We start from the raw sequence: 27,263 nt of genomic DNA on the forward strand, positions 1-27,263 counted from the left end.
ATTGCTGTTGGTGATGTACAGGTCTAGTTTAGTAATGCTAGCTTGTCACTAAGCAAGAAAGATGGGCTGAAAAAAGGCCTATATAAGAGCACCGAACCATTAAGGCTATATTCACATGCCAGAATTTTTGCATGGAATTCTGCATAAAAATTCTGTATGAATTTATAGCCAATACACTTCAATGGGACTCCTCTGTCCCATTCACACAGCAGGATTTCTGCTGCAGAATTTTCACTGCAGAAATTCCACAGAAGTGAATGGGTTATAAATTTCTGCGCAATTTATTGCAGAATTTTCATGCAGAATTCCACACAGAAATGTTGCCGTGTGAACATAGCCTAACAGTCTTCCTAAAAAAAAAAAAACACAATTTAGCCTCTACTCACTGGCACAGACCCACATGGGTGTGCATTTAGGAAAAAAAATCTATTAAAATCAGACATGCTGTACATCAGAGAACAATACAATATTTTAGTTGTTTCCTTTTCAATATATGAAAGAATTTGAACACTCTGTTTCCACTTTGTCATTACCATTCTGGTAACACTTGCGCAGCCTCGCCTATGCTGCTCTACTCAGCAGTCCTGAGTGCAGTGTGAGAGTAGAGACTACAAGTCAAAGAATGCGTTCTAAAGGATACGTATATCAACCTGATGTAGAGGCCCGTACAGGCCTTGAAACGCGTTGTTCTGGAAGTACCAATAAAACGCTTTACAGCACTGTGAGATTCTAAAGTATTTTATCTGTATATCGCAGTCCATTTGCCCTGCTTTGAAATTCCTTGGAGCGGTTGAGATTTCGAGCATTACATGCTTTTGAGTACAGAATGATGGGGGAAATTCTTTAAGCCGCAACATAATAAAATTTGAAAAAAATGAAAGAGTCTGCAGAAGACTTTCTGAATGCAATATATTTAGTATTGCTGTGATCGTACTTAGCCACATAATAAGGTAATGTCATTTATACCGTACACATCGAATGAGGTAAGAACAAGCCTTACTAAAAAAAAATGGTTTATTTTGCAGAACTGCTTAAAGGGGTACTCCCGTGGAAAACTTTTTTTTTTTTTAAATCAACTGGTGCCAGAAATTTAAACAGATTTGTAAATCACTACTCTTAAAAAATCTTAATCCTTCCAGTACTTTTTAGGGGCTGTATACTAAAGAGAAATACAAAAATGAAATGCATTTTCTGTGATGTCCTGACCACAGTGCTCTCTGCTGACCTCTGCTGTCCCTTTTAGGAACTGTCCAGAGCAGCATATGTTTGCTATGGGGATTTTCTCCTGTTCTGGACAGTTCCTAAAATGGACAGCAGAGGTCAGCAGAGAGCACTGAGGTCAGGACATCACAGGAAATGCATTTCTTTTTTGTATTTCTCTTTAGTATACAGCCCCTAAAAAGTACTGGAAGGATTAAGATTTTTTTAATAGAAGTGATTTACAAATCTGTTTAACTTTCTGGCACCAGTTGATTTTAAAAAGAAAGGTTTCCACTGGAGTACCCCTTTAACTTTACAATCCCCTCCCCAATTTTTCAATATATCATACGTATCTTAAAACATTTCCAAAAGAAGCAAGCCCTTATACAGCAACATCAACAGAAAAATAAGCAGTAATACAAAATGGTGGCCCAAACTAATTTATAAGCCCAGAAATATTGTTCCCCAAAAATTAAGTCATCACTTGCTAGACCCCTTGGGTGAACCCTATAGATGCAACGGACATGATTATGTTTTGGGGTCATGTACTAAATGTTGTGCTGCTAAAGAACCCAAATTCTACTACCTGATCCAGACACAGCCATGTGACACATAATGATAACACATAGTACCCACACCAAGCAGAACCTTTACATGTCTACAGTGCTTGATCTGGGGCCCAACCATGCCCAACCATACACCAAAGACACTTAACTTTTGCCAATACCTGCCCAGTAACAGTGCAATAAAATTGAACAAAAATGTATAAGCTGGACAAAAGTACATTATGGTACACCCAGGTTTAGGGGTTCTGATAAGAAGAAATGTCCCCCCTTCTGAAAGTGGGTGGATAAAAGTAGGTTGTCACCTATATGTAAAATCATCATCTCAATATTTAAGTACCTCATTTCAGATGTACTTTCAGAAGTGGCATGTGACACCTTGTGTATAATTCAAAGTAGTCTCCCTAGATTGCTGCTAGGAGAACCTCCCATAAGACAAACGCAGGGTACTATGAAGAAAGAACATGTTGGTCAAATACAGTGTTTATACACAAGACATCTGCCCATTGTATACAGCCATCTCTATAAAATGGCTGTACACTTTATATCCCACAAAGAGTTAACTAGCGATGCTAGGGAGACACAGGGACCCGGAGTTAAAGATTACCTGTCACCAAATAATATTTTCTAAACTAACTTGGGCTATGTTTCCTAACTACTCCTAACACCCCTCCCGCCGTTAAAAAAAATTCAGCACTTTAAAAAGCTGTGTATCAAGTGCAATCTCCCAGCAGGAGAAAGTGGGCATTTCTCAGCAGGCATGAAGCCTGCTGGGGGACCACTTTCACCCTCACATTGTTGCAGTGCTGTGATGAATAGAAGACCTCAAGCTCTATGCAGCAGGTTTCAGTCCGTGTATCTTCAGTGAGGCTCTGTGCAGCTTTCAGTCTGTGCAGCTGTCAGTGAGGCTCTTTGGAGTTGTCAATCAAGCTCAGTGCAGAGAAATACTTCCTGAGTTTGGTCTCCTGACATTACAAGCAGGAGACAAAAATCTGATATTTTGACCAAACAGAATGTGGGCAAGAAGGAAGACCTCTGGTGGCCAGAAGTCTTTTTTTTCTTTTTTTTATGGGAGCCAATTACAAAAGGAATGAATTATTAAAACTCATGTTTAATGACAGTGCCCATTTAAGTAGCGATCTGGGGGTGTATATACACATGTACATACATTGCTGGTTACCGTATGCCAAAGAGTTAAGTAGCAGTATACAATATATACCTCCTGCCTAGCTGTTTCCGCATCTGTATAGCCACAGGCAAAGGCATAGCTTGTAGTTTATGGGCAAAATCTGTAACAGATCCGTGTCTACCATGTGTCAATTATACTATTGGTATATATACTTGGTGTCCTCCTGCAGTGCGGGGCCCCTTCAGTCACAGGGCATCAGTTTGGCTGCTACCTCTGCACTCCCTATAGTTATGCCCCTGGCCCAGGGCACAGCTGAGTCCAGCTCCTTTACTGTATACAGTCATGTGCTATGCACATTTCTCATTTCTGTAGTACATGATCACTCACGTAAAATGACACAAAAGGTTTTTTAAGTGAGACGGATTATATAGGCCAAAACTGGCCGAGGTGAGAAGGAGATAAAGCTCATGATCAAACTGGAATAAAATAAACAATAGTTAAGGAAAAACCATCATTAAAATTCTCTAAGCAACAGCAATGAAGCAACATACACTTCAGAATCCTCAGAAAGTCCCTATATGTAAATACTGTACAGGGTTTGACTATATGTTGTAAGATTAAAGGGGTACTCCGGCACTAAGACATTTTATCCCCTACCCAAAGGATCGCGGGGGCCCCGCCGCTGTGGACCCACGTGATCTTCCACGCCGCACCCCGTTAGAATCAGCCCCCGGAGCGTGCTCGCTCTGGGTCTGATTACTGGATATCACGGGGACGGAGCATTGTGACGTCACGGCTCCGCCATAGGCTTGCATTGAGGGGGCGGAGGGTGACATCACACGGGGACGGAGCCGTGACGTCACTATGCTCTGTCCCCGTGATCGGCAGTAATCAGACCCGGGGCGAGCACGCTCTGGGGGCTGATTCTAACGGGGTGCGACGTGGAAGATCACGGGGGTCCCCAGCGGCGGGACTCCCTCGATCAGGCATCTTATCCCCTATCCTTTGGATAGGGGATAAGATGTCTTAGCACCGGAGTACCTCTTTAACATAGTGGTTGCCTGTCAAATCAGAATGATACTCTATAAGCACTGCATATAGTAGAAACAATGTATTTACATCTATAAAAAATAATACAGATCTAAAATGGTAAAATACCATCTAATGTGTAAACTTTAATACAATGTTTTTTTTTGTTTTTTTTACAGCTTTAACCCTTTATCATACCTTGAAATATTGAATAAAGAAGATCCTAAGCGATGTATTCCGATAGTACTGTGCGTTCTCCTCCACTAGATGTCTCTGCTGCATGAGACCACAAGGAACAGATTCCTGCTATTTGTTAACGCTCGAAGGATAAACGTCTTACTTTTATCTGTTTTATCTTGATCATGTACCAGTACAAAATATCTGTGCTTTATAGTTTTACTGAGGGGACATAAATGTGTCACTATAAGCCGTTTTAAAGGGTTTTTTTAAATCAACTGGTGCCAGAAAGTTAAACAGATTTGTAAATTAGTTAAAATAAATGGGAGCTCAACATGAAACGTGATTGCCCAAGCCGAGGATACTGTGTTGCACAAAAAACCCAATGTGCCAAAAAAATGCAAGTGGAGACAAAAAATGGGTAACAGTCCTACTAGGCTAGGGGTGAGAGATAAGAGAAAGAACAGAAAAAAAAATGCAAAGAGTAATAAAATAAATGAAAAAGAAAAGAGAATAAGAGAGAGAGTTTCCAAATGAAAATAGCATTTATGTAAATAAACTTAGTGGAGTGAGGTCCTTAGGGCCCGTTCTTCGGACTATTCACGAGATATAAAATATAATATATAGATATACTATGAAAACTGTACTGAAGGTATATATAAAAACAACACTGGATAATAATACCCCTATTAAATATAATTAGAACTGGACACGGATATAGGAAAGTCTTTACGCTATGTTAGGCAAATATGGATATTTCCTCCGCAACTGGAGATGGATTGTGTATAGCCAATAGCTTTGCAGGAACGGCACTGTGCCGAAATAAGTTAGTTAGCAGTAGATTTGTAAATGACTTCTATTTAAAAATCTTAATCCTTCCAATACTTATTAGCTGCTGATTACTACAGAGGAATTGGTTTTCTTTTTAGAACACAGAGCTCTCTGCCGACATCTCTGTCCATTTTATGAACTGACCAGAGCAGCATATGTTTGCTATGGGGATTTTCTCCTACTCTGGACAGTTCTTAAAATGGACAGAGATGTCAGCAGAGAGCACTGTGCACGTGATGTCAGCAGAGAGCTCTGTGTTCCAAAAAGAAAATAATTTCTTCTGTAGTATTCAGCAGCTAATAAGTACTGGAAGGATTAAGATTTTTTTAATAGAAGTAATTTACAAATCTGTTTAACTTTCTGGCACCAGTGGATTGAAAAAAAAAAAGTTTTCTACCGGAGTACCCCTTTAATAAATCAATCATTTATTTCTGTTACTTATATAGAAATGACATATTCTGCAGCTCTGTACATAGATTGGGGGAGATTTATTAAAACCCGTGTATGGGAAGATTGGTGCAGTTTCCCATAGCAACCAATCAATCGCTTCTCTCATTTTTAAAGAGGCCTGTGAAAAATGAAGTTATCTGATTGGTTGCTATGGGAAACTGTACAACTCTTCCTCTACACAAGTTTTTGTATATCTCCCATTGTCCCTATTCACATCAGTCCCAAAATCCCAATCTTTACATAGACAGAGTTAAATGAAAGCATTTTTTCTGCTTATCGCGTACAATAGGACAATAGGAGGACTTATAGTGTTATTCCTGAAATCATTGTCTATATTGCATGGAGTAAATTGAAAAGCGTAGTAACTTTATTTATTACTATGGCTTAACAGGGGTTTTTCCTCTCATTACTTCCGAGTTTTCCGACTTCTCTCGCTTGTTTGCACTTTGTGTAACGCTAAATGACTTTAAAGGGGTTGTCCAGAAATAGAAACACATAGTTAATTTCTTCCCAAAAACAGCACCACACCTGTCATGTGTATGGAATTGCAGCTCAGTTCCATTAACAACCAGAGTTCAGGGATGGTGCTGTTTTTCTTATTTTATGAAATTAGGTTTAGCCTCTCAGTGCTCAAACTATACAATGCACATTGCATTAAATTGGCCTGCACGGCTGTCATCCCAGAAGGAAGTCTCTTCCCAGGTTTATGCATGATAAAGCCCACAAACTGTTTGCTGAAGACAAGCAGACAAGTAAAGCATAATACTCTTCCTTCAGAGATTAGGCCACAGGGCAGTATTCCAACATCATAACAACCCCAAACCCATCTCCAAGACCACCACTGCCTTGCTACAGATGCTGAGGCTAAAGTTAATGAACTGGCCAAGTATGTCTTAATCTGTGGGACATCCTCAAACGTTAGGTGGGGGAGCGCAAGGTCTCTAACATCCATCAGCCTTGGAATGTCCTCATGGAGGAGTGAAAGAGAACTCCAGTGGCAACCAGGGAAGCTGTGGTGAACTTTGTGCCCAAGACCCTTAACTCCTTAAGGACCAGGGTTTTTTTCCGTTTTTGCACTTTCATTTTTTCCTCCTTACCTTTTAAAAATCATGACCCTTTCAATTTTGCTAGTAAAAATCCATATGATGGCTTATTTTTTGCGCCACCAATCCTACTTTGCAGTAACCAGTCATTTTACCCAAAAATCTACGGAAAAACGGAAAAAAATCATTGTGCGACGAAATTGAAGAAAAAAGCCATTTTGTAACTTTTGGGGACTTCCGTTTCTACGCAGTACATTTTTCGGTAAAAAATGACACCTTATCTTTATTCTGTAGGTCCATATGATTAAAATGATCCCCTACTTATATAGGTTTGATTTTGTCGCACTTCTGGAAAAAATCATAACTACATGGATGGAAATGTCTACGTTTAAAATTGTCATCTTCTGACCCCTATAACTTTTTTATTCTTCTGCGTATGGGGCGGTATGAGGGCTCATTTTTTGCGCAGTGATCTGACGTTTTTAGCGGTACCATTTTTGTATTGATCAGACCTTTTGATCGCTTTTTATTCATTTTTTCATGATATAAAAAGCGACAAAAAGTACGTTATTTTGGACTTTGGAATTTTTTTTGCGCATACGCCATTGACCATGCGGTTTACTTAATGATATATTTTTATAGTTCGGACATTTACACACGCGGCGATACCACATATGTTTATATTTATGTGGTGTCCCGATACCGCATCCTATCCGGTACCTGTGTGTATAGGTCCCCATAGCCAGAGTCCCTAGGACATCGGGTCCTTATTGCCTAGTCCACCCCTAGTCACCTCTCATCTAGGTATTAGTTATCTAGTAATTATTTAGGATTTATATGTAAAGATTGTATAAATGTATATAAATAGTTAACTACCTGTCCGAAGCGTAGCAGGACCTGCAGGTCACGTGATCAGGTAAACTCTATAGTTTTTGCTTAAGGACTTTTGGAGGTCCCTGGGACGTATTGCGCCCACCATGCTTTGTGCCTGCATCTCAGGCTTGGAGCAATCGCCGAGGGGACACGCCGGAGGCAGGTAAGAGGACCTCCGCTCGTGTCCCAGCTGATCGGGACACCGCATTTTCACTGTGGTGGTCCCGATCAGCCCCACTGAGCAGCCGGGAAGGTTTTACTTTAGTTTTAGATGCGGCGTTCAACTTTGAACGCTGCGTCTAAAGGGTTAATAGCACGCGGCACCGCGATTGCTGCCGTGCACTATTAGCCCCGGGTCCCGCCATCAGATACATGCCGGGACCGACCCGATATGATGCGGGGTCACCGCGTGACCCCGCGTTATATCGCGGGAGTCGGCCAAGGACGTAAATATAAGTCCTTGGTCGTTAAGGGGTTAAGGCCCAATTTGGACATTTCCACTTAGAGGTGTACTCACTTTTATTGCCAAGGTGTATAGATTAATAGCTGTGTATTGTGTTATTTTGAAGGGACAACAAAATTAAACACTGTTATACAACTCCACAGGGGAGGGGCAAGATACCTACTTTGGGCATACTACTTGCTGAGGGTCCTACCTACAGCATAGGGGCAATAGAACAAACTACCTGCAGGGGGTCCTACCAACAGAAGGGCAAGATACCAACACAGTGGCAAGCTACTTACAGGGGTCAACTACCAAGAGGGGAGTCCTACCGCCACAGAGCAAGCTTTCTACAGTGTGTAAACTGCATACGAGGAGAAGGGGGAAGGCTAAGGTATGCCATGTAGTAAAAGAAAAACTATTTTGAGGTGTGTCCGAGCTAAAAAAAAAAAAAAAAGGTTGGGAAACACTGCAGTAAATGATATGTCAAAATTGAGATGCTGAATGATTGGGAACTGTCCCATTCAAATGAATGGGATCAGTTCTAGCATCAGTTTCTTTCCGATGCACGCCGGATGGAAACTGTGCTGGACGCTGCACATTAGAGATGAGCAAATTTTTGAAAAATTTGATTCGGCCGATTCACCGAACTTTCCTAAAAAATGTGGTTTGATCCGAATTTATTTGTGGTGAATCGCTATTAAAAACGGCTATTTCAGGGCTACAGAGAGGTTCAATAGGGGTGTAGAACACTTTGCCTTAGGGAGTGTGTTGGATTAGTGAAATAATACTGTTATTCAGTATGACATGCAGATTCTTTTGGAAATGTCCTTCATGCCATGAGAATGTAGTGACAAGAGTTACCTTCCATTCTGGACTTCTTACCTGGCTTTTATGGATCAAAATTATTTATTTCAATTCTATAATATTTTATTTCAAAATTTACAAGTCACTTTTCATAAATTATAAAAAGTATTTAACCCCTTAAGGGCCAAGTCAATTTAGGTCTGTACGCCCCTTAAAGACCAGGCCTGTTTTTTCAAATCGGGGATGTCTGACTTTATCAGAGAATAACTCTGGTAACATTTTGCCAATCACGATAATTCTGACATAGTTTTTTTTTTGTCACAAGTTGTCCTTCTTGTACATAGTAAAAGTAAGCTAATATCATTTGTAGTTTTTTTTTTTACAATGCAAAAAATCATGAAATAAAAAAAAATGATTCTTTGTTATTTTAACAATAATAGGTTGCATATATTTATACTTACTGACTAGAGATGAGCGAAGTGACAGTGATTCGATCCATAATGAACTTCTCGGCTCAGCAGTTGCTGACTTTAGTCTGCATAAATTAGTTCTGCTTTCGGGTGCTCCAGTGGGCTGGAAAAGGTAGATACAGTCCTAGGAGAGAAAGAGAGAGAGAGAGAGAGAGAGTCTTCTAGGACTGTATCCACCTTTTCCAGCCCACTGGAGCACCCGAAAGCTGAACTAATTTATGCAGGAAAAGTCATCAACTGCCAAGCCGAGAAGTTCATGACGAATCGAATCACTGTAACTTCGCTCATCTCTATTACTGACCAAATAGTTTATGAAACTTTTACTCTCAGATGTCTACTGTATTTTGAAAGCATTTCATTTTTTTTTTATTAACATTTTAAATGAATTAGAAGCCTAACAATTTTACTTGAAATTTTCTAATTTTGCTATGCAAGGTTTGTAGAAATTTGAAGGGGGTTTAGAACATGGGAAACCCCCCTTAAATGATGCCATTTTAAAAAACGATACCCCTCCAGGTATTCGCTAGGGGGGAAAGGTGAGTATTTTAACACCATAGTTTTTTGGCAGGAATTATTACAAAGTCAGTGTTAAAAATTCTAAATTAGCTTTTTTTCACAAATGCATCATTTGTGGGACATATTTTTTGTACATCGCTTCTGATATTGAAAGAAATGCACCCTATATTTTATTGAGCTGCTCAGCCAGTGTTTGGAAATACTCTTGCTTAGGCCATATTTGGTTCCTTGGCGGCGTGGTAGGACCCAGAAGAAGAGGAGCGCCATTTGGCTTTCAGGGCATCATTTTAGACAGAATGGATTTTAGGCTGCACTTTATGCCTGCAAAGGGTCCTAGCTGCCAGAACCATACAGAACCCCCACAAGTGACCCCATTTTGGAAACTACACCCCCTAATGTATTCACATAGACCAAAAGTGAGTACTTTGAGTCCTTTTTGTGTGGCTGGAATGGTTACAAAGTCAGTGGAAAAATTTTAATTTGCTTCTTTTTTCACAAATGCATCATTTGTGGGAAATATTTTTTGTACATTGCATCTGAAAAGTAGAAAATGCTCCCCATATTTTATTATGCTGTTCATCCTATGTTTGGAAATACCCCCGCTTAGGCCATATTTGGTTACATGGCCACATGGTGGGACCCAAAAGGAGAGGAGCGCCATTTGGCTTTCAGGATATCATTATACAAATTATAGACCGCACTTCATCTTGCAAAGCATTCTAGCTGTCAGAACAATACTGCACCCCCCCAGAAGTGACCCCATTTTTGAAACTACAGCCCCTAAAGTATTCACCTAGGGCAAAAGTGAGTACATTGAGCCCTTATTGTGTGGCTAGAATTATTTCAAAGTCAGTGGGAAAAAGATAGCAATTAGCATTTTTTTCCACAAATTCTTTATTGGTGGGACATCATTTTCAAGTCGCTATAGAAATTGAGGAAATGCGCCCATATTTTATCATGCTGTTCATCCCAGGCTGGGCAGTACCCCTACTTAGGCCGTATCTGGTTGTCTGACCGCCTGGTAGTACCAAGAAAGAGAGGAGCCCCCCTTTTGGGGCTTCAGGGCATCATTATATGAATTATAGACCCCACCCCTACAGAACAATACCGCACCCCTACAAGTGTATTGGCTGGACCAGGAACCGCTTGACTAGTATTGACGTGCGGCTGTCTTAGACAGTTAAAGATTCAAATGAATACATCCATCTTGTTGTGGGAATAAGCACTCATTCATAGCGAATATATCCATCACTGGGCGTTAAAAAAAAAAAATCTTGAAAAATCTTTGTTGGGGGTGATAGTCCCCATTCATACTGCATTTCTGCAGTATTGGTGTCCGTTGTGATGTCAAAAAAGGGATATCAATGTATACTGTAGCAGTCTGATTCAGAAATGAATGTAGCTGCTACAGTAAGTATTCGTCAGCATCACTTTTTTTGACATGATGCTGACGGATACCTCTAACATACTGCTTAAACGCAGTATGAACGGGACGCAGTGTAGGGTCACATAGAGCACATCCGCAGCATATTTCCTGCCCAGGTAACCAGCAGCACCCCGTGATCTTTGCGCGGTGCTACAGGAGAGAGACAGAGGGAGACCCCTCCCTCTGTCAAACTCCTTATAGTTTGCGGTCGCTTACGAAAACAACCGTAAGGGTTAAATTGCCGGGACTTAAGTTTACTTCGGTCCCAGCAGTGTAGCAAGCCCCCGCCAGCCAGGGATCACGCACAGCACCCTGCGATCACGCTGCAGGGTGCTGCAGGGAAGATAGAGGGAGCTCCCTCTGTCAAAACATTTACAGCCCACGGTCACTTCCGACAGTGGCTGTAAGGGTTAAACTGCCAGGACCGCCAGGGGGGTGTCTCCTCCAGTAAGGAGGGAAGGAGGAGTGCAGGGCAGGCCAGATCGGTACTGGTAGTGGGGGACTCTATTAGGGAGACAGACAGGGCGATCTGTCACAAAGACCGGGATCGCCGAACAGTGTGTTGTCTATCTGGCGCTCAAGTTCAGCACATTGTGGATCGGATTGACAGGTTGCTGGGTGGGGCTGGAGAGGACCCAGCGGTCATGGTACATATTGGCACCAATGACAAAGTAAGAAATAGGTGGAGTGTCCTTAAAAATGATTTCAGGGACTTAGGCCGCAAGCTCGAATGTAATGTTTTCTGAAATATTACCTGTACCACGAGCCACACTAGAGATGCAGCGGGAGATCAGGGAGGTAAACAAGTGGCTCAGAAGTTGGTGTAGGAAGGAGGGGTTTGGGTTCATGGAGAACTTGGCCGACTTCGCATACCGGCTCTACCGTAGGGATGGGCTGCACCTCAATTGGGAGGGTGCAGCTGTGCTTGGGGAGAAGATGTCTAGAAGAGTGGATGAGTGTTTAAACTAGGGACTGGGGGGAGGGTACCTACAACATAGATGGTGAAGATAGTGTAGATAGAGAGAGGGGACTTATCAATGTACTTGGGGGTGGAGCGGAGGAAGGGGTTAGAATAGTTAATAGGAATAGGCTTCACAGGGAAAAAAAAACATACACCATTGAATTGCATGTTGACTGATGCCAGAAATCTGTCCAATAAAACTGACAAACTGGAGTTGATGTCTGAGTTAGTGGGTATAACAGAGAATTGGTTGGACAATAGCTGTGACTGGGCGGTCAACATACAGGGTTACAGTCTATTCAGGAAGGATCGGACAAAACAGAAAAGGGGAGGAGTTTGTCTTTATTTAAAGCCCCGTTTGAAGGCCGCATTGCATTAGAATGTACGGGAGGGAAACGATAATGTGGAGTCATTATGGGAAGAAATAGATGGAAATAAAAAAAAAAATCCTGATAGGGGTTTTCTATAAGCCACACACATAATGGAAGAGGCAGAATATCAATTTCTGAGGCAAATAAACAAGGCAGCAAATTAGAATGAATTGATAATAATGGGGGACTTATAAATATAAACTTATAAACTGGGAGACTGAGACCTGTGAATCTCATAAAGGAAACAGGTTTCTGACTATAGCTAAAGACAATAATCTGTCCCAAATGGTGCAGGGCCTGACCAGAGGGGGCGCCCTACTAGACTTAATATTATCCACAGACCTGACAGAGTAACTTATGTGCAAGTAGAAGGACATCTAGGAAATAGAGATCATAAATAACTTGTTCTGTAAGGGAATCTCTCGAGGGGCCACAAAAACAATGAATTTTAGGAAGGCAAAGTTCGATCAACTCAGAGAAGCCCTTAACAATATAAAATGGGATAATGTCCTCAAAAACAAGAATACTGAAAATGAAAGCCAGGTGAAATACAGCAAGATAAGGTATACTCCCCAGTACAGGTCCCCTGTCTAACCCAGGAAGAAGTACAGTGCTGCCTACAAAAAATCAAAATAGACAAATCACCAGTCCCATATGGCATTCATCCCTGTGTTCTAAAGGAATTAAGTAATGTAATAGACAGACCCCTAGTTTTAACTCTATAGTGACAGGGACTGTTCCCCAAGACTGGCGCATGGAAAATGTGGTGCCAATATTTAAAAATGGGTCAAAAGGTGACCCCGGGAATTATAGACCTGTTAGTTTAACCTTCGTTGTATGTAAATTGTTTGAGGGTTTTCTAAGAGATGCTATTTTGGAGAATCTTGATAAAAATAAATGTATTACACCATATCAGCATGGCTTTATGAGGGATCGGTCCTATCAAACTAACATTTAATACAGTGCCACATAAAAGATTGGTGCATAAAATGAGAAGGATGGAGCTGGGGGAGAATGTGTGCAAGTGGGTAAGTAACTGTATCAGTGATAGGAAACAGAGGGAGTGTTATAAAGGGTACTTATTCTGATTGGGTGACTGTTGCTAGCGGGGTAGCACAGGGGTCAGTCTTGGGTCCTGTTCTATTTCATATATTTATTAATGACCTTGTAGAGGGGTTGAATAGTAAAGTAGTAATCTTTGAAGATGATACTAAACTCTGTAAAGCGGTAAACACTATAGAGGACAGTGCACTGTTACAAATAGATCTGGATAGGTTGGATGTTTGGGCTGGGAAGTGGCAGATGAGGTTCAACACTGATAAATGTAAGGTTATGTACTTGGGGAAGAAAAATTCAGGCTGGGATTATGTTTTAAATGGGAGAACACTTGGGACGACTGATGTGGAAAAGGACTTGAGAGTCTTAGTTAACAATAAATTTAGCTGTAGTGACCAGTGTCGGGCAGCTGCTGCCAAGGCAAATAAAATCATGGGGTGCATCAATAGGAGCATAGATGCCCATGACATGGAAATAATTCTACTGCTGTACAAATCACTAGTCAGACCACACATAGAATACTGTATACAGTACTGGGCACCAGTGTACAAGAAAGATATAGTGGAGTTGGAGAGGGTTCAAAGACAGGCAACCAGAGTAATACGGGGAATGGGAGGACTACAGTACCCAGAAAGATTATCAGAATTAGGGTTTATGTAGTTAAGAAAAAAGAAGGCTTAGGGGCGACCTAATAAATATGTATAAATATATCAGGGGACCTTACAGAGATCTCTCCCATTGTCTATTTATACCCAGGACTGTATCCATAACAAGGGGGCATCCTCTACCTTTAGAGGAAGGAAGGTTTCTACACCAGCACAGATGGGGGTTCTTTGCTGTAAGAGTAGTGAAATTGTGGAATTCTCTCCCGGAGGAGGTGGTCATGGTGAACTCTGTAAAAGAGTTCAAAACGGGTCTGGATGCATTTTTGGAGAGGAATAACATTGCTGGTCATGTATACTAGATTTATAGGGACAGAACTTTGATCCAGGGATTTATTCTGACTGTCATATTTGGAGTCGGGAAGGAATTTTTACCTCTAGTATGAGGGTTTTTTGCCTTCCTGGATCAACTCAGTAGGGACTCATTAGGGATATAGGTTGAACTTTATGGACTCAACCTTATGAATTATGTTACTATGTTACTTTGGTCCCGGCAGTTTTGCAAGGTCCCAGCTGTGTGTTACAGCTGAGTCCCTGCCGTGATCTCATGGGTACACTGGGCAGTACCCACAAGAACCATGGACGTGTATACGCGTCCAGGTGCGTGAACATGCTTCCCCCTGGACGTGTTTACACGTCCATGGTCGCTAATGTGTTAAACAAAGTCTGCAAACTACAAGGAGATCAGATAAGTGCTAAATATTGCTACATGCACATTACAGACAGACCTATAGCTAGCTCTTTTTGTTCCATCTGGCACAGGACATCATTAAACCTGCAACAAAAATATATTAGTATTAGGCTCTGCACTTTTCCAGCATTATCATCCCCTTTTCCCTACAAATGCCACCAGCCTCCTCCAAACACAATACCCCCAGCCTTCCCACAATGCACAAGGGGGAGATTAATCAAAACCTGTGCAAAAGGAAAACTTGCCCAGCTGCCCATAGCAACCAATTAGCTTGCATCTTTCATTTATAACAAGGCCTTTGAAAAATTAAATAATAAATCTGATTGGTTGCTATGGGCATCTGGGCAACTTTTCCTTTGCACAGGTTTTGATAAATCTCCCCCAACCACCACAAGCACACACAATGCCTCCTGCTTTACACCACACAGTGACAGAGGGGTGTACATGGGAGACAGGGGTGTAGAGGGGTGTACATGGGTGACAGAGGGGCATACAGTGGTGACAGAGGGGTGTAGAGGGGTGACAGAGAGGTGTACGGGGTAACCATGGGGTGAACAGGGGTAACAGAGGGGTTTAGAGGGGTGACAGAAGGGTGTAGAGAGGTGACAGAAGGGTGAAAGAAGGGTGTCCGGCATAACAGAGGGGTGTCCAGGGGTTACAGAGAGGTTACGAGGGGTGACAGAGAGGTGTAGAGGAATGAAAGAAGGGTGGGGGTGCACTACCTGAAGCTGAGTAGGCCTCTGTCAGCGCTGCCCCTGTTCCTTCCCTCCATCCACCTTATTCTGCTGAGGGACCAGGGAGAATCCAGAGCTGCTCCATGGGAAAGGGAGGATACACGAAGATTGGAGCTGCAGCATCACCCGTCCCGGCACTGCACACAGACTTCCCTCCCACCTGGCCTGCATGCCTGTGACTCACAGGTGCACAGGCTTGGGCAGAAAAATCACAAAATGTTAGTGCCATATTTCCCACCAGAGTGTCCTGGCACCCTGCTTGGGAATCAATGCCTCCGTGTAATGTGTGCTGGACACCCCTTGGGCCCCCTTGCAACAGCGCACCTGAGGCGATCACTCGCCTCATCAGAGCTACAGCCCTGATTATAGAACATACAAGTGCAAAAAACACAAACTTCAAAAAAAGCTAAAATCGGTGATAAAAGTGCTATCAAAAAAGAGGTAGCATTATATGTGACAAGGTCATCAAAGGTGGATTTAACCCCTTCCCGACCTATCACATACCTGTACATCATGGGTGGCAAGGTGTTCCCGACCCATGACATACACGTACGTCATGAACATTACTGCCGCTACTCGCGGCATCCCGCAACGCCCGGAAAGATGGTGGCTATCACTGATAGCCAGCCATATTACCATGCGACCAATGGGGGTTTCATCCCCCCCCCCCCCCCCCCCAGCGATCGCTGCTATCAGCTGGTCAAATCTGACTAGCTGATAGCAGCGTTTCGCTATGAAAATACTTAGCAGCGCGGTGTGTGAGTTCCGATCACGGGGATCGGGACACACACCGCTCTGCTAAGTGTCCCTGACCCGTCCCCCGGCATCACTTACCCGTCCGAGCGGTGTCCCGAGCGGTCCCGACGGTCCCGGCGTCCTCCATGCGGTCCCGGCTGCGCTGCGTTCCGGAGGTGAGTTTGCAGCAGCAGTGCGGCATCTTCATTGGCAGCAGTGAGATCGCCGTAAAGCGATCTCACTGCTGCCTCTGAGAGTTTCAAAACTGCAACTCCCAGCATGCCCAGACAGCCTTTGGCTTTCTGGGCATGCTGGGAGTTGTAGTTTTGCAACATCTGGAGGCCCACAGTTTGGAGACCGATTGTATAATGGTCTCCAATCTGTGCTCTTCCAGATGTTGCAAAACTACAAATCTCAGCATGCTCAGTCTGTTCAGGCATGCTGGGAGTTGTAGTTCTCTAACATCTGGAAGAGCACAGATTGGAGACCATTATACAGTGGTCTCCAAACTGTGGACCTCCAGATGTTGCAAAACTACAACTCCCAGCATGCCCAGACTACCCAAGCATGCTGGAAGTTGTAGTTCGGCAGCATCTGATCCTTCAGATATTGCCGAACTACAACTTCCAGCATGCCTGGGCAGTCTGGGCATGCTGCGAGTTGTAGTTTTGCAACAACTGGAGGCACACTAGTTGGGAAACATTGTCCGTTTCCTACCTCAGTGCCTCCAGCTGTTGCAATTGTTGCAAAACTATAACTCCCAGCATGCACTGACAGACCATGCATGCTGGGAGTTGTAGTTTTGCAACAGCTGGAGGCACACTGGTTTGGAAACACTACGTTTGGTTGCAAAACACTTGAAAGTTTATTACTTAACTTAGTGTTTCCAAACCAGTGTTCCTCCAGCTGTTGCAAAACTACAACTCCCAGCATGCACGGGCAGCCAAAGGGCATGCTCGGAGTTTGCAACAGCTGGATGTTGGCCCCCTCCCCCCAATGTGAATGTACAGGGACACTCACATGGGCGGAGGTTTACAGTGAATGCTGCAAGTTTGAGATGGCGCAAATTTTGCGCTGCAGCTCAAACTTCCAGCGGCAAACTTGCTGTGAACCTCTGCCCATGTGACTGTACCCTAAAAACACTACACTACACTAACACTAACCTAAAATAAAAAGTAAAAAACACTACATATACACATACCCCTACACAGCCCCCCCTCCCCCAAAAAAATTAAAAACGTCTGGTACGCTACTGTTTCCAAAACAGAGCCTCCAGCTGTTGCAAAATAATAACTCCCAGTATTGCCGGACAGCCATTGACTGTCCAGGCATGCTGGTAGTTTTGCAACAGCTGGAGGCACCTTGTTTGGCAATCATTGGCATAGAATACCCCTATGCAAATCCCTAATTCAGGCCTCAAATGCGCATGGCGCTCTCTCACTTTGGAGCCCTGTCGTATTTCAGGGCAACAGTTTTGGGACACATATGGGGTATCGCCGTACTCGGGAGAAATTGCCTTACAAATTTTGGGGGGCTTTTTCTTCTTTAACCCCTTATGAAAAGGTGAAGTTGGGGTCTACACCAGCATGTTAGTGTAAAAAAATAAATTTTTTACACTGACATGCTGGTGTTGCCCTATATTTTTCATTTTCACAAGAGGTAAAAGGGAAAAAAGACCCCCAAAATTTGTAACGCAATTTCTCCTGAGTACGGAGATACCCCATGTGGGCGCAAAGTGCTCTGGGGGCGCATAACAAGGCCCAGAAGGGAGAGTGCGCCATGTACATTTGAGGCGATTTGCACAGGGGTGGCTGATTGTTACAGCAGTTCTGACAAACGCAAAACAATAAATATCCATATGTGACCCCATTTTGGAAACTACACCCCTCACGGAATGTAATAAGGGGTGCAGTGAGCATTTACACCCCACTGGTGTATGACAGATTTTTGGAACAGTGGTCTGTGAAAATGAAAAATAAAATTTTTGATTTGCACTGTCCACTGTTTCAAATATCTGTCAAACGCCAGTGGGGTGTAAATGCTCACTGCACCCCTTATTACATTCCATGAGGGGTATAGTTTCCAAAATGGGGTCACATGTGGGGGGGTTCACTGTTCTGGCACCATAGGGGCTTCCTAAATGGGACATGCCCCCCAAAAACCCTTTCAGAAAAACTCACTCTCCAAAATCCCATTGTCGCTCCTTCCCTTCTGAGCCCTCTACTGCGCCCGCCGAACACTTTACATACGCATATGAGGTATTTCCTTACTCGAGAGAAATTGGGTTACAAATTTTAGGGTGATTTCTCTCCTTTTACCCCTTGTAAAAATAAAAAAATTGGGTCTACAAGAAAATGCGAGTGTAAAAAATGAAGATTTAGAATTTTCTTCTTCACTTTGCTGCTATACCTGTGCAACACCTAAAGGGTTAAAACACTTACTGAATGTCATTTTGAATACTTTGGGGGGTGCAGTTTTTATAATGGGGTCATTTATGGGGTATTTCTAATATGAAGACCCTTAAAATCCACTTCCAACCTGAACTGGGCCCTGAAAAATTACGATTTTGAAAATCTTGAGAAAAATTGGAAAATTGCTGCGGAACTTTGAAGCCCTCTGGTGCCCTCCAAAAGTAAAAACATGTCAATTTTTTTATGCAAACATAAAGTAGACATACTGTCTATGTGAATCAATATGTAATTTATTTGGAATATCCATTTTCCTTTCAAGCAGAGACTTTCAAAGTTAGAAAAATGCAAAATTTTCAAAATTTTCATGAAATTTTTAGATTTTTTACCAAGAAAGGATACAAATATCAGTGAAATTTTACCAATAACATAAAGTAGAATATGTCACGAAAAAACAGTCTCGGAATCAGAATGATAAGTAAAAGCATTCCAGAGTTATTAATGTTTAAAGTGACAGTGGTCAGATTTTAAAAAAATGCCCAGGTCATGAAGGTGAAAATGGGCTGGGTCATGAATGGGTTAAAAGTGGGCAGTTTAAGTTGTAGAAATTTCTGCAACAGTTCGTTCCATAAACCTGAGTGAGGGGAACTCTGAGGACAATGCGCTCCAGTACGCTTAAAACTGTATTTGTCTACAACACCAGCAGGTGTGTACCTTTGGCTGGCCTTTCTCAGTATCTAGGCCCTTAAGACTTTAACAGGAACAAAATAGTACACCCCTTAGAAGTAAGTATTTGGTATGCACTTATGAGGGGAGGACAATGCACATCAGTACGCTTAAAAAAGTAATTGTGTACAACACCAGCCGGTGAGTACTTTTGCCTGGCCTTTCACAGAATCTAGGCCCTTGAGACTTTAACCGGAACAAAATGGTACACCACTTAGCTGTACGCATGTCCTATGGGGAGGATAATGGGCTCCAGTATGCTTAGAATAGTATTTGTGTACAACACCAGCAGTACACACCAGTGCTGCAGTACACAGTCGCTCTGTACTACACCCAAAATTGCACTTTCTCTCTCAATCTCACTCCCTTCCCTATCAGTGCTTCTAGGCAGGATTTTTTCTTGAGCTGAATCGCTTTGGTTCTGTGCAACACACTGCTCTCTGTCCCTCTCAGTAATAGTGACTGGGAGGTGAATCGCCACAGTAAGAATGCTTTTCTGTGCAACAAACACTGCTCTCTGTCCCTCTCTCTGTGCAACAGAATGTCACTAGGAGGTGAATCGCTGCTGGAAAAAAGCTTTTCTGGCCAACACAGACAGCGCTGTATGTCCCTATCAATCTCGCTGCAATGAAAGGCTGACTTGACTGGCCACAATATGGCTGCTGATTATATAGGGCTGTGACATCACTGGGGTGACTAGCTGCTGATATGCTGCATGTGATTCAGGGTCATCCTGCCTACGTTTTACTTTTCATTTTCCCTACCTCCCCCCTCCCTCATCATTCCCCCTTTCCCTGCTTTTCATAGTTTTGTTATTTTCCTTACCTGGCTGCACTTCGGCAGGTCAAGTCAGGCGGCAGGTCTTGCAGGCTGCGGTGTCAGTGAAGCAGATGAGTGACGTCCTCTGCCGGCTTCTCTGCGCGCCATCACTGACGTCACTTTTCATTTCCTGTAGTCGCCGACGAAAAGTGACATCCCTGATGGCTTGCAGAGGAGCCGGGAAAGGACGTCACTCATCTGCTTCACTGACCCTGCATCCCGCAAGACAGCCAAAGCGCAAACAAGTAAGGAAAGGGGAAGAGTGGACCTACGGACCTCCAGATGTTGCAAAACTACAACTCCCAGCATGCCCAGACAGCAGTTGGCAGTTGGTAGTTTTGCAACATCTGGAGGTCCGCAGGGTGAAGACCACTGGCATGGTGGGGGGATGATGAGACAGGAGGAAATGATGATGAGGGGGGGGTGGGGGGGGAATGATGGGGGGATGAGACAGGGGGAAATGATGAGGGGGGATGAGGGGGGGATGATGAGACAGGGTGGGGGGATGATGAGGGGAGAATGATGGGGACATGATGAGACAGGGTGGGGGGATAATGATGGGGGACATGATGAGACAGGCGGAAATGATGAGGAGGGAATGATGGGGGGCATAATGAGACAGGGTGGGGGATGATGAGACAGGGGGAAATGATGAAGGGGGAATGATGGGGGGCATGATGAGACAGGTTGGGGGATGGTGAGACAAGAGGAAATGATGAGGGGGGAATGATAGGGGGCATGATGAGACAGGGTGGGGGATGATGAGATAGGGGGAAATGATGAGGGGGGAATGATGGGGGGCATGATGAGACAGGGTGGGGGGATGATGAGACAGGGGGAAATGATGATGAGGCGGGTGGGAATTATCGGGGGCATGATGAGACAGGGTGGGGGGATGATGAGACAGGGTGGGGGATGATGAGGGGGGAATGATGGGGGGACATGAGGAGACAGGGTGGGGGATGATGAGACAGGGGGAAATGATGGTGGGGGAGACACTAAATGTTTAATGTCTGTATGGCTAGTGGTGGTCTATGACAGGGGGAAATGATGAGACATGGGGGGATGATGAGACATGGGGGGTGGTGATGAGAGGGGTAAATGTGGCACAGGGAATGATAAAAGGGAAGGAATGATGTGGCACTGGAGGGGCGGGACCAAACTGAGGTGCAGAAGAAAACAAAGTTGGGGGGATGATGTGGCATTTAGTCCAAATAATTTATTTTACATTTTATTTTTTTTACTTAAATTTCCCTGTTATAATGGGGTGCGTGTTATACGCCAGTGCGTGTTATACGCCGATAAATACGGTATCAACTGGCTCCAGATAGTTAAACAGATTTGTAAATTACGTATAGATGAGTAGTTCGGCACTGCTAACTTCTGTACCTGAAGGTGGGTGGACACTAAGTCGCTATAGCGGAGTGAGGGTACGGTGGTGCTCAGACTCATGTAGAATATACCATGAGTGCATAAGGAAACAAAGAAAAATGAGCACTCACCGGATTTCCAATTCAGCAGATTTTATTGCACATTACTCACAGCCGTAGTACAATTCTCGGGGAGACGACGGATGGTACAAGGGGGGTACCACAGAGAGGCGACACCTGTGGCGACACTTCTGTCTAAGTGCTCTCTGATGACACCTGTCTTGGGAAACGCCCAGTTTAGAAGAGGTTTGCTATGGGGATTTGCTTCTAAACTGGGTGTTTCTCGAGACAGGTGTCATCAGAGAGGACTTACACAGAAAAGAAAAACCTTAACTTCAGAAGCTCATAAGTACGGAAAGGATTAAGACTTTTTAATAGAAGTCATTTACAAATCTGTTTAACTTTCTGGAGCCAGTTGACATATAAAAAAAAGTTTTTTCCTTGATAACCCCTTTAATAACTCTGAGTTGCTTTTACTTATTAATTTGATTCAGAGCTTGTATTTTTGTAACATATTCTACTTTAATATAGTGATACATTTTCCGTCGATACTTGCATCATTTTTTGGTGAAAATTTCCAAGATTTCATGAAAATGTAGAAAATTTAGCATTTTTCTGACTTCGAAGCTCTCTGCTTGTAACAAAAACAGACATTCCAAATAAATTATATATTGGTTCACATGTACAATATGTTTACTTTATGTTTTCATCATAAAGTTTACATGTTGTTACTTTTTGAAGACATTACAGGGCTTCAAAATTTTGCAGCAATTTTCCAAATTTTCTCGAAAGATTCTAAATCTAAATCAGTTCAGTTTAAAGTGGATTTGAGGGGCCTTTCTTTGAGAAATACCCCATAAATTATCCCATTATAGAATCTGCACCCTCAAAGTAAGAGAAAACTCAAAAACTCAATTTTTTGCAGTAACATGTTCTTGTAGCCCCATTTTTTTCAATTTTTAAAAGGGGCATAAGGAGAAAAAGCCCCCCAAAACTTGTAAACCAATTTCTCTTGAGTATGGAAATACAACTCTGGGCATGCTGGGAGTTATAGTTTTGCAACATCTGGAGGACCACAGTTTAGAGACCACTACACAGTGGTCTCCAAACTGTGATCCTCCAGATGTTGCTACACTACAACCCCCAGCATGGCCAGACAGTTGGGACATGCTGGGAGTTGTAGTTTTTCAACTACTAGAGGGCGAGGACTCACCCGCTCCGTTGCTGCTGCCGCCGGGACTTCCGCTCACCCAACAGGACCTCTGTGCACCGCCAATTCCGCCGCATGCCCGCCGATCACGCTGCATGCCCACTGATCCCGCACACCCAATCACTGCACGGGTTAATCAGTTGGGGTGGCAGGCCAGAAGCGATCTCCCATCCAGCTTTGGTCTCCGAGTCCAGCTGATTAACCTGCGCAGTGCCACGGGAACGTATTTTTAATGAATGCCATATTTACGAAAGAATGCGTGAAGGGGTTCAACGGGCACTGATTCAAAACGTTTTTTATATTTTGTACATCTTTGCAAAACATTAACAGTTCTAATATACTTCATAAGAACATTTAATTTCCTTTTTATAGAAATCATGGCTTATAAAATCATGGCTTTGTCTAAGCTGAAGCACAGGTATGGACAAAGTTTAGTAAGTGATTGTGGGCTAGCACTCCTCTGTGCTGTCTGATAACACCCCTCTGTGCTTTCTCTCCTGTCTGATAGTACTCCTCTGTGCTGTCTGATAACACCCCTCTGGGCTCTCTCCTGTCTGATAGTACTCCTCTGTGCTCTCTCCTGTCTGATAGGACTCCTCTGTGCTCTCTCCTATCTGATAGGACTCCTCTGTGCTCTCTCCTGTCTGATAGGACTCCTCTGTGCTCTCTCCTGTCTGATAGGACTCCTCTGTGCTCTCACCTGTCTGATAGTACTCCTCTATGCTCTCTCCTGTCTGACAGTACTCCTCTGTGCTCTTTTCTGTCTGATAGCACTCCTCTATGCTCTCTCCTGTCTGATAGTACTACTTTGTGCTCTCTACGGTCTGATAGTACTCCTCTGTGCTCTCTCCTGTCTGATAGCACTCCTCTGTGCTCTCTCCTGTCTGACAGTACTCCTCTGTGCTCTTTTCTGTCTGATAGCACTCCTCTGTGCTCTCTCCTGTCTGATAGTACTCCTCCGTGCTCTCTCCTATCTGATAGTACTCCTCTGTGCTCTCTCCTGTCTGATAGGACTCCTCTGTGCTCTCTCCTGTCTGATAGGACTCCTCTGTGCTCTCTCCTGTCTGATAGCACTCCTCTGTGCTCTCTCCTGTTGGGTAGAACTCCTCTGTGCTCTCTCCTGTCTGATAGTACTTCTCTGTGCTCTCTCCTGTCTGATAGGACTCCTCTGTGCTCTCACCTGTCTGATAGTACTCCTCTATGCTCTCTCCTGTTTGATAGTACTCCTTTGTGCTCTCTACGGTCTGATAGTACTCCTCTGTGCTCTCTCCTGTCTGATAGCACTCCTCTGTGCTCTCTCCTGTCTGACAGTACTCCTCTGTGCTCTTTTCTGCCTGATAGCACTCCTCTGTGCTCTCTCCTGTCTGATAGGACTCCTCTGTGCTCTCTCCTGTCTGATAGGACTCCTCTGTGCTCTCTCCTGTCTGATAGGACTCATCTGTGCTCTCTCCTGTCTGATAGCACTCCTCTGTGCTCTCTCCTGTCGGGTAGAACTCCTCTGTGCTCTCTCCTGTCTGATAGTACTCCTCTGTGCTCTCTCCTGTCTGATAGGACTCCTCTGTGCTCTCTCCTGTCTGATAGGGCTCCTCTGTGCTCTCTCCTGTCTGATAGGACTCCTCTGTGCTCTTTCCTGTCTGATAGGACTCCTCTGTGCTCTCTCCTGTCTGATAGGACTCCTCTGTGCTCTCTCCTGTCTGATAGGACTCCTCTGTGCTCTCTCCTGTCTGATAGGACTCCTCTGTGCTCTCAACTGTCTTAGAGCTCATTCACATTGCCATCTGTCTCTGCAATGTCATGCATGTTCTTAAATCCATGTAAACGGATGTAAAAGAATCCCATTGATGTCAATTGGGATGTTTTGCAATCCCTTGTCATCTGTTTGATTTCTATTCCGCTTTTTTGACAGGAAATATTACGGTACGTGCAGTATTTTTCCCCCCGTCTAAAAACAGAAGAGAAACGGATATCATAAATTAAACATTAAAGTCAATGGAAAACGGATGAGACTTTAATGTCATCCGTTTGCATCCATCTTTTCAATCCGTTTTTTATCTGTTATTACATCTGAGCACGCTCAGAAGAGGTGTGAGCAACCAGGAAGTAGCCAGAACATTTTTTAAAAATGGACACAAACGGACAAAAAAGGATATAAATGGATGCAAAAGAATGGCATCCGTTTCCATCAGTTTACATCCGTTTGTTAGTCTGTTAAGTATGGTCTATTTAGCTGAAATAACGGGAGAATAGTAAGATGCGAGAGAATGGCCATTTGAACCTAGCTTTATAGCACAGGAGAGAGCACAGAGGTGTATTATGAGACAGGGAAGAGCACAGAGGAGTGCGAGCCCACCCTCACTGTCTTTGCTTCAGCTTGGACAAAGCCATGATTTTATAAGCCAAGATTTGTGGGGGGGGGGGGGGGGGAAAGGAAATAAAATTGTCTTAAGTATATTAGAAAAGTTCAAGGAAATCTGTAGCAAAAACAACTTATCCTCTATCCACAGGATAGGGGATAAATGTTTGATCGCGGGGGTCCGAACACTGGGACCCCCCACGATCCCCTGCATGGGGCCTCTACTCTGCGGCGTCATGCCGCGGCCAACATGCCTCCTCCATGTAGTTCTATGGGAGAGGCGGGGAGGCAGCGTTCGTGCCTCCCCACCTCTCCCATAAAGCTGTATGGAGAGGGGGCATGATTAGGCCGATTCACCGTATTTTCTGAAAAAAATTTGGTTCAGTCCAAATTTATATGCAGCGAATCATTATTAAAAACAGCTATTTCTGTGCTACAGAGAGCCTCAATAGGGGTGTAGAACACTTTGCCTTGCTGTAACACGCATAGGGAGTGTGCAGTGTTAGTGAAATTATACTGTTATTCAGTGTGACATGCAGATTAGAGGCGTTTCTATTAGAATCACTGTCGCACAGTGACAGAGCCTGGAGGTGACGGCAGCATGAGGAGACCATATAGTGCCTGAAAGACCCAGCCTGGAGGTGACAACAGCCTGATAAGACCATAGGGCCTCACATTTGAAAAGATTAAAATATTTTTAAACAATTACATTTAAGATTTCAAATAGATTATCCTAGAAAGTTTTATTTAATGTGCCAGCAGCATGAGGAGAACACATGGCGGCACAGTGACCCAGCTTGGAGGTGGCAGCAGCATGAGGAGACCATAATCTGGCAGAATGACACAGCCAGGAGTTGGCAGCAGTAAGAGGAGACCCTATGGTGGCTTCATGACACAGACTAGAGATGGCGGCAGCAAGAGGAGACCATATAGTGGCTGAATGACACAGCCTGGAGGTGGTGGCAGCATGAGGAGACCATATAGTGGCTGAATGACACAGCCTGGAGGTGGCAGAAGCATGAGGAGACCATATAGTGGCTGAATGAGAAAGCCTGGAGGTAGCGGGAGCATGAGGAGAGCATATAGTGGCAGTATGAGACAGCCTGGAGCTGGCATTAACATGAGGAGAACATATGGTGGCAGTATGAGACAGCCTGGAGCTGGCATCAGCATGAGGAGAACATATGGTGGCAGTATGAGATAGCCTGGAGTTGGCATCAGCAGGAGAAGAAAATATGGTGGCAGAATGAGACAGCCTGGAGGTGGAATCAGCAGCATCAGGAGTCCTGAAAGTGACCTGGTGACTGAGTGGGGCGGTGAGTGGCAATACCAGTACCCGGTGATGAAGGTGGGTGAAAAAAGGAGAACTTGGCATCAGATGTGTGGCATCAGGCGGGTGGCAGGATCAGAATAGTAGCTGAGGCTGGTAGGCAGAAGAAAATGGTCTCTTTTGTAAAAGTATTATTGTGCACAAGTAAGTATTGAGAATATGCATTACGTAAAACTTAACTTAATATTCTTAGGATAAAATATATGTACCCAAAATTTCTTTTTTTATTTAACAAAAGGAAAGGTGTGCAAAAAACACCATGTGCCACCTACACCACCAAGTATTGATGTGATGCAAAGACCTCTAAAAGGTGGCGTTTCCCAGGGTTTTTAGGTGGAAATAGGGAGAAGTTCCTGTGTGGGGCTGCCCTTTTTAACACGAGTAATGCTTTCCTCAAAAAGGTGGTAGGGAATAACGTATTGTCCATTGTAGCAGGTGGGGGGTAAAAACTTCCCTTGTAAGGCCCTACTCTGGCCCTATTAATTCCCTTCTTGGCAAGTGTTACTCGCCCTAAAAAGGTCGGCTGCCGCGAAGCAGGTGGTCTACCCCAGGCACGTTTGGCTCCAGACTTCCCACTTCTGCCACCATACTGACTGCTAACCATGCTACCACCTTGTTGGCTCAGCTGCTGCCTCACGGGCAACCTGCAACCTTCTTCTCCTGATGGTGAAGCCCCTTTTGCACCCAGCTCCCGAGTGCGATCGGCTTCATCATCATCGAGTTGTGTCTGCACGTTACTGATGTCCTCCTCAGGTTCCTCAACAGTGTCTGCTTCAGGAGCCTGAATGCCCGCAACACCACCTCCCACACCACTTTCCTCA

This window comes from Hyla sarda, chromosome 5 (genome assembly GCF_029499605.1).
Source record: "Hyla sarda isolate aHylSar1 chromosome 5, aHylSar1.hap1, whole genome shotgun sequence".
In the NCBI taxonomy this organism is placed as follows: Eukaryota; Metazoa; Chordata; class Amphibia; order Anura; family Hylidae; genus Hyla; species Hyla sarda.